This window comes from Pseudophryne corroboree, chromosome 2, assembly GCF_028390025.1.
Source record: "Pseudophryne corroboree isolate aPseCor3 chromosome 2, aPseCor3.hap2, whole genome shotgun sequence".
Taxonomy (NCBI): domain Eukaryota; kingdom Metazoa; phylum Chordata; class Amphibia; order Anura; family Myobatrachidae; genus Pseudophryne; species Pseudophryne corroboree.
The window spans coordinates 600,073,542-600,090,480 of NC_086445.1; the positions used below are offsets into that span (position 1 = coordinate 600,073,542).

Below are 16,939 nucleotides of genomic sequence, written 5' to 3' on the forward strand. Positions count from 1 at the left end.
GATCATTTATCTATTTGCACACAGTCAAATTTGAAAATAAAGAGAAGCATGATCCATTCCTGCCCAGCTTCCTTTTCTGGCCAGGATGGGTTTTGATCATTTACAGTGTATGGGTATCTGGGCTTAAAAGTGTCACACTGGTAAAACCAGTTGGCACTTTATAAATACTGGTTTATAGCAAATGTTGCAGGAGAGCAGATGCCTTTTAAGTATGATAGCTGCCCATTGAAATCTATTGTTCCTGCAAGTGTTTCCACCAAGGAGCATACTTGCCTACCTGACCCTCTCCACGAGGGAGAAAATGCTCTGTTCCTGGACTTTCCTGGTAACGTATGATGGTGGTGAGCTAGTTGTGGTGAGCTAGTTAATGGATAAGAAAGGTGTTTCACCACAGGTGATGGCAATCATACATTACCAGGAAAGTCCAGGAACACAGCATTTTCTCCCTCATGGAGAGGGTCAGGTAGGCAAGTATGACCTTAGCTGGCCCAAATATTGTAACACTATAGCATTCCAATTAGGGTAATTTCTGTAGTCCTGTGTGCTCAGCTGCTCTCACCCCACCTGTGCCACAACTTAGAACATAAATGAAATTGCATATGTATAAAACTTTTGCAGAGTAGTACCCAACTTTACATATGTACATACAGAGCCAGCGCTACCCGCTCAGAAGGGTATGGAAAGCAGGGAGTCACTAAGGTGAAGAGGCGCTCTCCCCACTCTGCTACCCTACTGCTGCCAGCTGGTGCTGTGCCTGTCAAACTGGATGACAGGCAGCGGTGCTGCCAGCATGTAGCACAGCTCCCCATGTAAGGTCCCTACAGCTCCCTCCTCCTCACCAGAAAGACTGCCCGGCTTCAGCCCACACACAGCCCCACTGCCGCCATCCTACATAGCAGCTGCTTCTGTAGTAACGGAGCCTGCGAGAGGGAAAAGGAGAAGGCAGAGGAGGTGCAGTGCCTGAGCCGCGATCTCCTACAGGTACCAGGGCTACGCTATGGAGGGAATGAGTGCTGCTGTACCGGGGACTAGTAGTCAATAACTACAGAGCTCTCGCCAGCAAGACGCTCACCTTCCTTTTCACTACATTAGTTGCGTCATTTTTTGTATGTACACCAATGGTTCTCAAAAACAGTGTGCCACGGCACCCTGGGAAGCCTCAGGACACTTGCAGGGGTGCCTTGGATTTGTGTTTCAGGACCAATTCTAATATTTTATGGTCAATGTATGTAATCGGCAAAACCAGTGCTGGTGGCTGTCAGTCAAAATATGTGGATAAACAGAAGAAAACCCTGTCCCTCACCACATAACTGACCCTAAGGATGACATATAAACACAAATTACTGTACTTCATTTAATATTTTTCTAAATTTTTCAATGAGAAACTTTTGGCCTCGGGGAGCCATGACATTTTTTTTGATGCTCTAGGGCATAGGTTCTCAAACTCGGTCCTCAGGACCCCACACCGTGCATGTTTTGCAGATAACCCAGCAGGTGCACAGGTGTATTAATTACTCACTGGCACATTTTAAGAGTTCCACAGGTGGAGCTAATTATTTCACTTGTGATTCTGTGAGGAGACCTGCAAAACATGCACTGTGTGGGGTCCTGAGGACCGAGTTTGAGAACCTGTGCTTTAGGGCACCGTGATTCCAAAAAGTTTGGGATCACTGATATACAGTTTGTATGTATACAGGCAGGGCCAGCGCTACCATTAGGCAGCTGCCTATGGACGCAGGCCACTGGAGGGCGGCAGCTCATGCTGCCGATGAATGCTTCCTTGTCCCTTGGGGGGCGGGGTGTAATATATGGGGCGAGATCGTGGGAGTATGTGGTGCGGGACGGCAATATGTGGAGCGTTACTGTGGAGAGGAGCAGAAGACAGCTGCTAGAACAACTAACAATAGCTTACTCTATGTGCATAGAGTATTAGAGCCGTTACCGATGGGTTACACTCACACTGACAGTGCTGCAGGGATGCTGCGACCGCCCAACTGTTACCAGCCGGCAGCACTGACAGTGTGAATGTAACCCACTGCCCGATCCGTCCATAGATATATCTGCCGATCAATTGATTGGCAGATATATCTATCAGTGTGTACCCACCTTAAGACTCGGTGTGTGGTTGGGGGAGGAGGGGGCGGCTGAAGTTTTGCCTAGGGCGTTGAGAAACCTTGCACAGGGCCAGTGCTAGGGTGTTTGGTGCGCCCCCTGCAAATGATAAATGTGCGCCCTCACATATGTAAAATAAGGGACGGCACACTGTAAAAAGGGGTGTGGTCACACAAGCAAGGGGCAAGGCCACAATGGTAGCTCCCTCGCCCCACCCCGCCCCGCACATATAACTTACCATATATCGAGGGCGGGAGGGAGGGGATCATCCTTTGATCGCTGCTGACGGCTCCTGACAGCGCAGCGTGACCTCTCACGCTGCGCTGGGGACCCGGAAGGAGGAAGCCGGGCAGCGTCTGAGCGTCCTGTGGACGCTCAACGCTGATCCCTCACTCCCCGGGATTGGAGCTTCCAATCCCATCCATTTCTCTATCGTCCTAGTGGATGCTGGGGTTCCTGAAAGGACCATGGGGAATAGCGGCTCCGCAGGAGACAGGGCACAAAAGTAAAGCTTTCCGATCAGGTGGTGTGCACTGGCTCCTCCCCCTATGACCCTCCTCCAAGCCAGTTAGATTTTTGTGCCCGGCCGAGAAGGGTGCAATCTAGGTGGCTCTCCTAAAGAGCTGCTTAGAAAAGTTTAGCTTAGGTTTTTTATTTTACAGTGAGTCCTGCTGGCAACAGGATCACTGCAACGAGGGACTTAGGGGAGAAGAAGTGAACTCACCTGCGTGCAGGATGGATTGGCTTCTTGGCTACTGGACATCAGCTCCAGAGGGACTATCACAGGTACAGCCTGGATGGTCACCGGAGCCTTGCCGCCGGCCCCCTTGCAGATGCTGAAGTAAGAAGAGGTCCAGAATCGGCGGCAGAAGACTCCTCAGTCTTCTAAAGGTAGCGCACAGCACTGCAGCTGTGCGCCATTTTCCTCTCAGCACACTTCACACGGCAGTCACTGAGGGTGCAGGGCGCTGGGAGGGGGGCGCCCTGGGAGGCAAATGAATACCTATTTTGGCTAAAAATACCTCACATATAGCCTCCGGAGGCTATATGGAGATATTTAACCCCTGCCAGAATCCGTTAAGAGCGGGAGACGAGGCCGCCGAAAAAGGGGCGGGGCCTATCTCCTCAGCACACAGCGCCATTTTCCCTCACAGAAAGGCTGGAGGGAAGGCTCCCAGGCTCTCCCCTGCACTGCACTACAGAAACAGGGTTAAAACAGAGAGGGGGGGCACTAATTTGGCGTTAGAAATATATAAAAAAGATGCTATAAGGGAAAACACTTATATAAGGTTGTCCCTATATAATTATAGCGTTTTTGGTGTGTGCTGGCAAACTCTCCCTCTGTCTCTCCAAAGGGCTAGTGGGTCCTGTCCTCTATCAGAGCATTCCCTGTGTGTGTGCTGTGTGTCGGTACGTGTGTGTCGACATGTAGGAGGACGATGTTGGTGAGGAGGCGGAGCAATTGCCTGTAATGGTGATGTCACTCTCTAGGGAGTCGACACCGGAATGGATGGCTTATTTAGGGAATTACGTGATAATGTCAACACGCTGCAAGGTCGGTTGACGACATGAGACGGCCGACAAACAATTAGTACCGGTCCAGACGTCTCAAAAACACCGTCAGGGGTTTTAAAACGCCCGTGTACTTTAGTCGGTCGACACAGACACAGACAGGGACACTGAATCCAGTGTCGACGGTGAATAAACAAACGTATTCCTTATTAGGGCCACACGTTAAAGGCAATGAAGGAGGTGTTACATATTTCTGATACTACAAGTACCACAAAAGAGGGTATTATGTGGGATGTGAAAAAACTACCATAGTTTTTCCTGAATCAGATAAATTAAATAAAGTGTGTGATGATGCGTGGGTTCCCCCCGATAGAAAATTATGGGCGGTATACCCTTTCCCGCCAGAAGTTAGGGCGCGTTGGGAAACACCCCTTAGGGTGGATAAGGCGCTCACACGCTTATCAAAACAAGTGGCGGTACCGTCTATAGATAGGGCCGTCCTCAAGGACCAGCTGACAGGAGGCTGGAAAATATCATAAAAAGTATATACACACATACTGGTGTTATACTGCGACCAGCGATCGCCTCAGCCTGGATGTGCAGAGCTGGGGTGGCTTGGTCGGATTCCCTGACTAAAAATATTGATACCCTTGACAGGGACAGTATTTTATTGACTATAGAGCATTTAAAGGATGCATTTCTATATATGCGAGATGCACAGAGGGATATTTGCACTCTGGCATCATGAGTAAATGCGATGTCCATAACTGCCAGAAGATGTTATGGACACGACAGTGGTCAGGTGATGCAGATTCCAAACGGCACAAAGGTGTATTGCCGTATAAAGGAAGAGGAGTTATTTGGGGTCGGTCCATCGGACCTGGTGGCCACGGCAACTGCTGGAAAATCCACCGTTTTTTACCCTAAGTCACATCTCTGCAGAAAAAGACACCGTCTTTTCAGCCTCAGTCCTTTCGTCCCTATAAGATCATATCTGCCCAGGGATAGAGGAAAGGGAAGAAGACTGCAGCAGGCAGCCCATTCCCAGGAACAGAAGCGTTCCACCGCTTCTGACAAGTTCTCAGCATGGCGCTGAGACCGTACAGGACCCCTGGATCCTACAAGTAGTATCCCAGGGGTACAGATTGGAATGTCGAGACGTTTCCCCTTCGCAGGCTCCTGAAGTCTGCTTTACCAAGGTCTCCCTCCGACAAGGAGGCAGTATGGGAAAAAATTCACAAGCTGTATTCCCAGCAGGTGATAATTAAATTACCCCTCCTACTACAAGAAAAGGGGTATTATTCCACACTATATTGTGGTACTGAAGCCAGAAGGCTAGGTGAGATTTATTCTAAAAAAATTTTTTGAACACTTACAAAGGTTCAAATCAAGATGGAGTCACTCAGAGCAGTGATAACGAACCAGGAAGAAGGGGACTATATAGTGTCCCGGGACATCAGGGATGCTTACCTCTATGTCCCAAATTTGCCCTTCTCACTAAGGGTACCTCAGGTTCGTGGTGCAGAACTGTCACTATCAGTTTCAGACGCTGCCGTTTGGATTGTCCACGGCACCCCGGGTCTTTACCAAGGTAATGGCCGAAATGATGATTCTTCTTCGAAGAAAAGGCGTCTTAATTATCCCTTACTTGGACGATCTCCTGATAAGGGCATAGTCCAGGGAACAGTTGGAGGTCGGAGTAGCACTATCTCGGATACTGCTACAACAGCACGGGTGGATTCTAAATATTCCAAAATCGCAGCTGATCCCGACGACACGTCTGCTGTGCCTAGGGATGATTCTGGACACAGTCCAGAAAAAGGTGTTTCTCCCGGAAGAGAAAGCCAGGGAGTTATCCGAGCTAGTCAGGAACCTCCTAAAAACAGTGCATCATTGCACAAGGGTCCTGGTAAAAATGGTGGCTTCCTACGAAGCAATTCCATTCGGCAGATTTCACGCAAGAACTTTTCAGTGGGATCTGCTGGACAAATGGTCCGGATCGCATCTTCAGATGCATCAGCGGATAACCCTATATCCAAGGACAAGGGTGTCTCTCCTGTGGTGGTTATAGAGTGCTCATCTTCTAGAGGGCCGCAGATTCGGCATTCAGGATTGGATGCTGGTGACCACGGAGCCCAGCCCGAGAGGCTGGGGAGCAGTCACACAAGGAAAAAATTTCCAGGGAGTGTGATCAAGTCTGGAGACTTTTCTCCACATAAATATACTGGAGCTAAGGGTAAATTTATAATGCTCTAAGCTTAGCAAGACCTCTGCTTCAAGGTCAGCCGGTATTGATCCAGTGGGAAAAACATCACGGCAGTCGCCCACGTAAACAGACAGGGCGACACAAGAAGCAGGAGGGCAATGGCAAAAACTGCAAGGACTTTTCGCTGGGCGGAAAATCATGTGATAGCACTGTCAGCAGTGTTTCATCCCGGGAATGGAAACTGGGAAGCAGACTTCCTCAGCAGGCACGACCTCCACCCGGGAGAGTGGAAACTTCATCGGGAAGTTTTTTCCACATGATTGTAAACCGTTGGGAAATACCAAAGGTGGACATGATGGCGTCCCGTCTGAACAAAAAACGGGACAGGTATTGCGCCAGGTCAAGAGACCCTCAGGCAATAGCTGTGGACGTTCTGGTAACACCGTGGGTGTACCAGTCGGTGTATGTGTTCCCTCCTCTGCTTCTCATACCTAAGGTGCTGAGAATTATAAGACGTAGAGGAGTAAGAACTATACTCATGGCTCCGGATTGGCCAAGAAGGACTTGGTACCCGGAACTTCAAGAGATGCTTACAGAGATCTTATGGCCTCTGCCGCTAAGAAGGGACTTGCTTCAGCAAGTACCATGTCTGTTCCAAGACTTACCGCAGCTGCGTTTGTCGACATGGCGGTGGAAAGCCGGATCCTAAGGGAAAAAGGCATTCCGGAAGAGGTCATTCCTACCCTGGTCAAAGCCAGAAAGGAGGTGACCGCACAACATTATCACCACATGTGGCGAAAATATGTTGCGTGGTGTGAGGCCAGGAAGGCCCCACAAAGAAATTTCAACTCGGTCGTTTCCTGCATTTCCTGCAAACAGGAGTGTCTATGGGCCTCAAATTGGGGTCCATTAAGGTTCAAATTTCGGCCCTGTCGATTTTCTTCCAGAAAGAATTGGCTTCAGTTCCTGAAGTCCAGAAGTTTGTCAAGGGAGTATTGCATATACAACCCCCTTTTGTGCCTCCAGTGGCACTGTGGGATCTCAACGTAGTTCTGGGATTCCTCAAATCACATTGGTTTAAAACCAGTCAAATCTGTGGATTTGAAGCATCTCACATGAAAAGTGACCATGCTCTTGGCCCTGGCCTGGACCAGGCGAGTGTCAAATTGGTGTTTTTTTCTCAAAAAAGCCCATATCTGTTTGTCCATTCGGACAGGGCAGAGCTGCGGACTCGTCCCCAGTTCTCTCCCTAAGGTGGTGTCAGTGTTTCACCTGAACCAGCTTATTGTGGTGCCTTGCACCTACTAGGGACTTGGAGGACTCCAAGTTGCTAGATGTTGTCAGGGCCCTGAAAATATGTTCCAGGACGGCTGGAGTCAGGAAAACTGACTTGCTGTTATCCTGTATGCACCCAACAAACTGGGTGCTCTTGCTTCTAAGCAGACTATTGCTAGTTGGATGTGTAATACAATTCAGCTTGCACATTCTGTGGCAGGCCTGCCACAGCCAAAATATGTAAATGCCCATTCCACAAGGAAGGTGGGCTCATCTTGGGCGGCTGCCCGAGGGGTCTCGGCTTTACAACTTTGCCGAGCAGCTACTTGGTCAGGGGCAAACACGTTTGCTAAATTCTACAAATTTGATACCCTGGCTAAGGAGGACCTGGAGTTCTCTCATTCGGTGCTGCAGAGTCATCCGCACTCTCCCGCCCGTTTGGGAGCTTTGGTATAATCCCCATGGTCCTTTCAGGAACCCCAGCATCCACTAGGACGATAGAGAAAATAAGAATTTACTTACCGATAATTCTATTTCTCGTAGTCCGTAGTGGATGCTGGGCGCCCATCCCAAGTGCGGATTATCTGCAATACTTGTACATAGTTACAAAAATCGGGTTATTATTGTTGTGAGCCATCTTTTCAGAGGCTCCGCTGTTATCATACTGTTAACTGGGTTTAGATCACAAGTTGTACGGTGTGATTGGTGTGGCTGGTATGAGTCTTACCCGGGATTCAAAATTCCTCCCTTATTGTGTACGCTCGTCCGGGCACAGTACCTAACTGGCTTGGAGGAGGGTCATAGGGGGAGGAGCCAGTGCACACCACCTGATCGGAAAGCTTTACTTTTGTGCCCTGTCTCCTGCGGAGCCGCTATTCCCCATGGTCCTTTCAGGAACCCCAGCATCCACTACGGACTCCGAGAAATAGAATTATCGGTAAGTAAATTCTTATTTTTTGGGCCTAAATCCCGGGATCCCGCCGATCCCGATCCCGGGATTGGCCACCATAGACGTTACCTTACACAGTAGTACCCCTTATACAGAATGCTTAAAGTAGTGCCTCTTATCAGAGGTGTAGTTAGGTGCTATGGTTCCCGGAGCAAGGATATGCTTCAGATCCCCCTTCCCTGGATTAAATTGGGGACATGTTACATTTGAAAAGATAAAAATATTTTAAAATCCTAAATTGGTGACAGGGCCAGTTGTAGACCTTGAGAAGCTCAGGGCGATAGTTTCTTTTGGTGCCCACCATGCTCAAAACAGGGACAGTGCGTGCCAGGTGGATGACGGTCATTAGGTCGACATACATTGGGTCGACCACGTTTGGTCGACATGATCACTAGGTCGACATGGTCGTTAGGTCGTCATGTACTGGGTCAACATGGAAAAAGGTCGACATGAGTTTTTCACAATTTTTTCTTCTTCATTTTTTGACCTTTTTCATATTTAACGATCCATGTGGACTACAATTGGGAACGGTAACCTGTGCCGAGCATAGCGGGAGCGGAGCTACGGTGCACTAATTGGGGTTCCCCATCACTTTTCGAAGAAAACGACACCCCAAAAAGTAATAAAAACCTCATGTCGACCTAGCACGTTGACCAAATGACCACGTCGACCTAGTGATCATGTCGACCTAATGCATGTCGACCAAATGTGGTCGACCCAATGTGTGTTGACCTAACTCATGTCGACCTCATGAACCACACCCGCTGCCAGGTAGAGCAGCTTATACACATTATGTCAGGTAGAGCAGCTTATACACATTATGCCAGGTAGAGCCGCTTATACACATTATGCCTGGTACGGCCCAACCACCTCATACCTAACACCCCAAACCCACCCCGCTACTGTAAATGTAGTACCTCCTGCCTCCCCACTTTGTAGAGATAACTCAGTTTGATGCTTTGGACTCCACACACTCCAGTTGGGCAGTTCTGCTTAATGGATGCTCTCTAACCGCTCTGCAGCTGCAGGGACCATACGAGCTGGGGGGCAGGCTAACAGGTGGGCACATGTGGATGTGCTGATGCTCCTCCATCTGTCATCTCTTACCCCATGGCCGCTCCCAGAATATCCCCAGCATGGCTCCACTGGCATTCTGGGAAAGTGGAAGGGTTGGGAAGATGGGATCGCCAGCTGCACTTGTTAGCCTGTTACTTGTAAATAAAATATGGCAGTGGGCAAAAGCAAGCAGGGACTGCAGAGTGCCCTCTAACCTTTTGGCGCCCAAAGCTTGCACTCCACTGGAGCTGCCCTCCCTACGCCCCTTGCCCTTATACACATAATGTCCACAGTAGTAGTGCTCCTTACACATGATGCCCACAGTAGTAGTGCTCCTTACTCATGACGCCCACAGTAGTACCATAGTGCAACACATAATGCCCACAGTAGTAGTGCTCTTTACACATGACGCCCACAGTAGTGCTGGTGTGCCACACATAATGCCCACAGTAGTATTGCCCCTTATACACATAACGCCTACAGTCATAGTGCCACACATATTGCCACAGTAGTAGTGAAGCACATAATGCCCACAGTAGTAGTGCCCCTTACACATATGTCCACAGTAGTAGTGTCACACATAATGCCCACAATAGGTCTTTCTAAGTGCCACTGCCCCATCACTTGCTGTGTTGGCCAGATTGAACCCTCTTGCAACTTCTACTATCACCTAGTCCCAGGTTAACTCCTTCCAGGCCACTGTGCAGAAGGGTGACAGGTAGCTGCACCCCATAGGGTCACCTCCTCCCTGGCACTGACAGACCCTTATACTGTCACACCCGGGTCACCCTCCAAGCCTGTGAGAGGGCAGATGGGCTTGGGATGGGTGTATACAGTCCCTAGTATACACTGGCGTGCGCAGCACATTTTATTAGGGGGTGCACCGTTGGAGGGGTGTATCTAGCATCGCCTTTTGGGCGTGTCTAGCACCTTCTATTGACGGTCAACGCATATAAAATATCCACCTTTGTAGCAATCCTAATAAAGCAGATACATTGTCAGATGTTGTGGTGTGCACCAAACAAACACCCATGATGGCACTCACTGCAATTATACTACTCCTCCTCAGCCTGGTCTGGCTCCCCCTCTCTTTCCCCTGCAAGCTGCAGCAGCTTACTTACAAGTAAGTCACTCACTGACACTGACAGTCGCAGACTAGTACTGCTGCTGCTGGAAAAACGAGTTATGTGTCAATGTTGCTGCCGACCGCCTGCCTGTATTGAATTTGTCTTCCTAAGAGGAACGCTGGCTGCATGCTGATACTCATCAGTGGCTGGCGTTGTCATAGCATAGAAGGAAAGAGGTGGGCGTGCGAGCAGCATGATGTAATCATGTCACATCACGCTGTTTTTGGACATGGAGGTAGAGCCGGGAGTTTGAAAGCCGGTGGTAGTGGCACCCTTGATTAACCCAGGTGTCTGGTCAGTTATGCAGTCCTGACAGGGTGCAGCGCAGAGGGGACAGTAATCAGCCTGCTCGGCGATCGCTGCATCAGGCATGTGAGATCGGGGTGCCAGACATTAGGGGGTGCCTGTGCGCACCAGGCACCCCCCCTGCGCACACCTATGCTAGTATATGTCATACAGAAGGCTGATAGTTACATTAGAGGCAGCAGCACCGGAAAAGCTGCGGGGAAGAGCAGATTACTCATCACAGCTGTTTTAATAGCACACTGACATTATTTTTATTTTATCTTATCTATATATTATTGTGGTCTTTTTTTTATCTATATTACTGTGGTCTTTTTTTTTTCTTTTTTTCTTTTTAAAGTCATTTGCTAAAGTCTACTGTCTAAATTGTATTTGGTCTTCGAAAAAATGTTTCCTCCGTACTGTATATGCACGCGTACATATTTGTACAATAACTGACATACACTTTGATCTCTATAACCAGTACTGTTATGACTGGGTTCCCAATCAATGCGAGATAGGAAGCAGAAAGCAGCCAATCAGAAGCGTGGCGGAACTGTTGTAACCCAATCAAATCCATAGACTATGTATTCTCAGCCAATCAACCGTAAAGGTAGAACTACTTTAGCCAATCACAGTGTTCCCAGGGAGGGTTCTGGTGGGGCGGTGTCCAAGTGGACTTGGTGGTTCTCCGGTGTGCAGGTCCCGAGACCCGGAGCCAGGTGAGCAGAGTTGTTGGCGTTACCGGTATAAGGAAAAACCATTTTATTTAACGAGAGTAGTTCCAGCCTAAAATGTGGTTACTTACTGCCATTGTAGCCACAGAAGAGGTGACTCCCTATTAGTTCTCGCCTCTAGCAATCATGTTTCTTCTGTTTAATACAGATATTATTAGCTCACCTGTTGTGTATTATACGTATACAGAATGGTATATTTTGATAAAAGTCATTGCAAAGTTATTACAAACTATTCACGAGTAGAAACTCATCACCACCATGTTTTCCAGCTCAGCCATTTAGTTAGTGAGACATGTAAGCTGGCACAGCAGGCTCTGTAATTTCTGTAAGATGCAGATGACTCTAGCTTCAGAACCCATATACTGTCAGTTATTAAATGTAGGAGGTGGAAATCTCACATATTAAGCATGAAGAAGAGAAACTTTATTTTAGAGCTTCACTAAGCTGGAAATTTACGTTCATATCTTAAAAATGGCAACTCAGGATTGCGGCTCCTGGTTATTCCTCCTGCCCACCTCCCCTCCCCAGCATCACACAGACCTGGGTTTCACCCAGGCTGTGAGAAGAACTACAAATAATTAGGTAAATGGGTGCCTGGGGAGGAGAGGAGCAGATAAGTAACATTTAACATAGGTGTAATGCCGCTTTACAATTCATCTGTATTTGAATGAAATCAGAAATGTGTTTGTTGGGGAAAAAAAGTATACAAACTTATGTGATGTGCAATTCACAGGGTTTGTTTGCCTCTGATGTACACATGACAAGGGGCATGTCCAGTGCTACAGAAGTGTCTGGCCTAGCAATGGACATTGGGCATACCTCCCAACATGACCCTCTCCAGGAGGGACACATGGCTCTGCTTCTGGACTTTCCTCTTAATGTATGATTGTCATCACCTGTGCTGAACAGGTTGATGGATAAGAAAGGTGTTTCAGCACAGGTGATGGCAATCCTGCAGTAAGAGGGAAGTCCAGGAGCAGAGCATTCTGTCCCTCCTGGAGATGGTCATGTTGGGAGGTATGCATTGGGGGTCATTCCGAGTTGTTCGCTCGTTGCCGATTTCTCGCTATGCTGCGATTTGTTGCAAACTGCGCAAGGCACGCAGGGCGCATGCGCGTAGTTATTTAACTAAAAACTTAGCAGATGTGCTGTGGATTCTGCGGCGCTTTTCAGTCGCACTGCTGTTCGGTAAATGATTGACAGGAAAGGGGCGTTTCTGGGTGGTAACTCAGCGTTTAAAAAAAAAAAAAATGCAGGCGTGTCAGGGAAAAATGTGGGAGAGTCTGGAGAAACGGGGGAGTGGCTGGCCGAACGCAGGGCGTGTTTGTGACGTCAAACCAGGAACTAAACGGACTGAGCTGATCGCAATCTGTGAGTAGGTCTGGAGCTACTCAGAAACTGCAAAGAATTATTTAGTAGCAGTTCTGCTAATCTTTCATTCGCTATTCTGCTAAACTAAGATACACACCAAGAGGGCGGCGGCCTAGCGTGTGCAATGCTGCTAAAAGCAGCTAGCGAGCAAACAACATTGATATTCGATGGTTTACCACCATCAATGCTTTTCTTCTGATAATGTTTTCAATGGCAGCTTTCCAGTGGTAGCTGGTATCGAATAGTGAGGAACTTGGAGGTGATGTCTATTTGTTGTTAAAGTACAGCTGAGTTCAGCTGTTTAACATTGAGAATGGTTGCTATTGCGTGTGCACAAACAATCAGAATGTTTTTCTCTTTCTTTTCATTGAATACTTTGGGATAGTTAATTACCATTGCATCTAAAGTTTCTATGCAGAAGCCCATAGAATTGTGGGCTTCCAATGTCCATCCCTAGTTTTGCCTGCTCTAGTCCCCTAGTTCATGTTGCAGTTAAGGCCATCACTTACTGGGACATATATCTTGACTGTCACAGAATTGGGACAAAAGCCTTTTTACCTGTGACAATGCCGCCTAAATCGGGACAGTTGGGATGTTGGTAATATAGTTTGAAGTGCACATCATTTTGCCAGTGTGCTTTACTCTGAAACCCTGCAGCTTCTGTTTAATTAACAGCTGAAGGCCTGTAGTTTTAGAATTTAGTACAACATAGTTGCCAACATTTTGCTACACTCCGTGAGACTAAAGCTGGGTAAACCCCCTTCCAACGTTGCGACCCAGCGATGCTATGTAACAACACAGCATCGGCTGTGGAATCGTCCCACTGGATGTGAGCACACCCAGTGGGACAATTTAATGAACGGATTGGGCATACACACTATACAATGATCATGCGCATTGGTCAAAAATGCCATTGCATGGTATAGTATGTACCCAGCTTAACTAAAGAGGGGTGGAGGTGGCTGCTTTTGTGAGGAGAGGGGTGCTAATTACATCATTTAGCCAAGTTATGATTATAGGGGACTTGCAGAGGATATGTTTTGTATGTGCATTCAATTTTATGTCTAAGTCGCGCTACACATGTTGCAAAAAACAGTCACTTGATGCAAAATTGCCATAGGGGTCGATTCATTCACTGACAGTTGAATAGCGCCGGGAGTTAGCTCCCGTCGGTATTCAATTCAGCTCCAGTTTAGTCGGCGAATGCCCGTTCTCGCAGACTTAACAGGCTGAATTGTTGGGAGAACGGGCATTCTCCGACTTAACTCCCCGGCGCGATGTTGATTCCCAACAGAATCAGCCTCGCGCCGGCCGCGCGGCAGCACTTTTATCGGGTTTCTTCTCTCGTCCCCTGGGGGTGAGAGAAGAATTCCAGACAATTGAAGGGTCACTTGTTGCTGTATTGAATAGCGTCCGGAGCTAACTCCCGGCGCTATTCAACTGTCAGTGAATTGAATCAACCCCATTGTGTCTGAAAATGAAGCTGCTGGGATCAGTATTATCCTACAGTAATAGGGCACGTTGGTAAATGTATATAGTGGCAGGAGTTGGCATGTAGGTTATCAGAGATATGTTGTGCTGCCACATTTGGTCAGTGTGAAGGCTCCGCAGCTGTTGCCATCATCTTATCTGACCTACTCCCAGGTTTTTCTCTCAGCTCCAACATGCTCTTAACAGAGCTGGTGAGGCTGGAGCTAAAGGCACCTCTCTTAATACAGCCCGTCTACCTGCAGCTGCCGATTCACCAGTGACCAAGAGGAATATACTGGCTATAAAGCAGGGGTAGGCACCTGTAGGACTCCAGCTGCTGTAGAACTACACCACACAGCATACCCTGTCAGTTTTGCTGCAAGTGCACATTTTAGCAGTGGCAGGGCATGCTGTGAAGTGTAGTTCCACAGCAGCTGGAGTGCCATAGGTTGTCCTACCCTTAGTATGGAGTGTAGGGTGTTGGAAGTGGCACATAGAGCCACTGGGCCCGATTCAGACCTGATCGTTGCTGTGTGTTTTCGCACAGTGAGCGATTATCAAACTACTGTGTATGCAACGCTGTGCGCACGTGTGTCGCCAGACAGCGACAGTATGGTGTGATCATTTCAATTGCACGGGCGTTCGCAAGGTGATTGACAGGAAGAGAACATTTGTGGGTGGTAACTGGCCATTTTAAGGGAGGGTGTGTGATGTCAGCTCCAGGCCCCGATCAGCCTAATTTCTTTGCACTGGAGGAGTAAGTATTGAGCTACGCACAGACTGCACAGAATGGGAAACGCATTCGATGGTGAGTGTGATGCGAAGGATTTTGCAGCTGTCCATTGACTGAGGGGAATTTTCACACATCACACATCGTACACATGCAATCGCACACTTGCACAGGGCAAATTTTCTCTCCCCCTGGGCGGCAACTATCTGATCACAGGACAGTGTAATCTGCAGCACAACGATCAGGTCTGAATCGGGCCCTCTGTCATGATGGAAATTGCCTGTCAGCTATGGATTTAAAACGCCCGGCAAATAGCAGAACTACAGAGCTGTTTCCAAGGCAGAGCACAGCCATGCAGTATAGCAAGGCCCTGAGTTTATCTGTAATATGTTACCCAGCTTCTGCCGTTTCTTTACATACAGTGCTAGACCCCCCAAATCCCCCCCACCACACCACACACACACACACGTCTAAAACACGGGCAGCACTTCAGGTTCGTTAGATCACATAGCAGAAGAGATCTGTACCAGAATTTTCTTTAAATATGAACAAAGAGACACAGCGATCAAGATCTGTAAAACAAAGAATGTGTTATATAAATGTTTCTGTTAAAATACCAACATTCTCTTTTTTTTTTTTTTATTAAAAGATTTTCAAGGTAACAACAGGGATAAAGCAATACAAATGCATGTCAGACGCGTGGGGTAATAGATGGGAGTTCTATTTAAGATGGGATGTTGCCGTAGCAACCAATCAGACTCTACTTCTCATTTATCTAGCACCTTCTAGAATATAATACCTGGAATCTGATTGATTGCTATGGGCAACATCCCATCTTAAATAGAACTCCCATCTTAGTAAATCTACCCAATGGTGAGAGAGCGCAATACTGAGAGTAATCAGTGTACAATGTAAACTTCAGAGGAACTGACAATGTACATATAGTTTCTATAAAACAGGAAAGTAAAATACATATAAATAAGAGAAGAGGTGTGCCTTTTTTGGGATGGGGGGCGGGGTTGGGGTCCCGCTCTACCCAAGTGATAGTTTTTAATTACAATGTCCTTTACTATGTAAAGAGGCTCTAGCCTTAAATGCGTTGTTTATAGACTCCAAACTTTATCAAGGTGGTCAGCAGTGTCACACACGGTAGCAGTAATGGACTCTGTCTGGCACATCAACCATATATTGTAAATTGATGGTGGATGAGATGGAGGGGAGCGTAGTTGGTTTCTGATGTAAGGCAGTTTAACAACAACAAAACTTTACTCGGGTAGTTTTTTTTATATAGGTTATAACTAAACTGTGGTCTTTGAAACAAAGCATTTCAACAAGTGTCTCTTCTTAGTTTGTCAAAGTTGATAAATATCTAAGTATCCCTCTTTGGAAAGTAATACTAATTAAAAATAGTAAGAAGAATTTTACGCTGGCAAGAAAAAAAAAATGTAGGCGATAACTGTGTGAAAGCTTTGGGAGTTCCTATACCCAGATGTTGAAAAGTTACTCTAGGTAAATCAAAACTTCTATATTGAGTTATATTTAATTCATAAATGCATTTCAAAGCTTCCTTGCAGCATAGTCTAAGGTACAGATAGTGTTCATTCTAGCACTCTGCACCAAATCAGTGATAAGGGCATAATTTAATTTTGAAGGGCAAATTTGTATATACGTGATTTACTGTACTGTAGCAATACATCACATATAAAATTTTGCCCCTCAATATTAAAATATGCCCTTATCACTGGTTAGGTGCATGATGCTAGAATGAACACTACATATATGACCATTACCATTGAACTTCTTTGGGGTCAATTCACCGACAGTTGAATAGCGCCGGGAATTAGCTGCCAGCGTTATTCAACTCGGCTCAAGTTAAGTCTGCGAATGCCCGTTCTCCCGGACTTAACAGGTTGATTTGTCGGGAGAATGGGCATTCTCCGACTTAACTCCCCGCCGCGATGCTGATTCCTTAACGAATCAGCCTCGTGCCGGCCGCGCGGTAGCACTTTTGTCGGATTTCCTCTCGCATCCCCCGGGGGTGAGAGAATTCCCGACAATTAGTGTCACTTGGCGCTGTATTGAATAGCGCCGGGAGCTAATACCTAGCGCTAT

The 16,939-nt window shown here is 47.4% G+C and overlaps 1 protein-coding gene across 3 annotated transcripts in view; it reads left to right on the forward strand.

The window, feature by feature from the left end:
• Positions 1 to 713: 713 nt before the first annotated feature.
• WASF2 (WASP family member 2) overlaps positions 714 to 16,939 on the forward strand; it is a 136,857-nt gene continuing 120,631 nt past the window's right edge. Inside the window, exon 1 of one of the 3 annotated variants that reach the window (XM_063954693.1) lies at positions 714 to 981. The gene's annotated coding sequence lies outside the window, so the exon portion shown is untranslated. Of the gene's footprint in view, positions 982 to 11,133; positions 11,242 to 11,325; positions 11,350 to 16,939 lie in introns of those variants that run through there. The other 2 variants (XM_063954692.1, XM_063954694.1) reach the window with 2 other exon arrangements.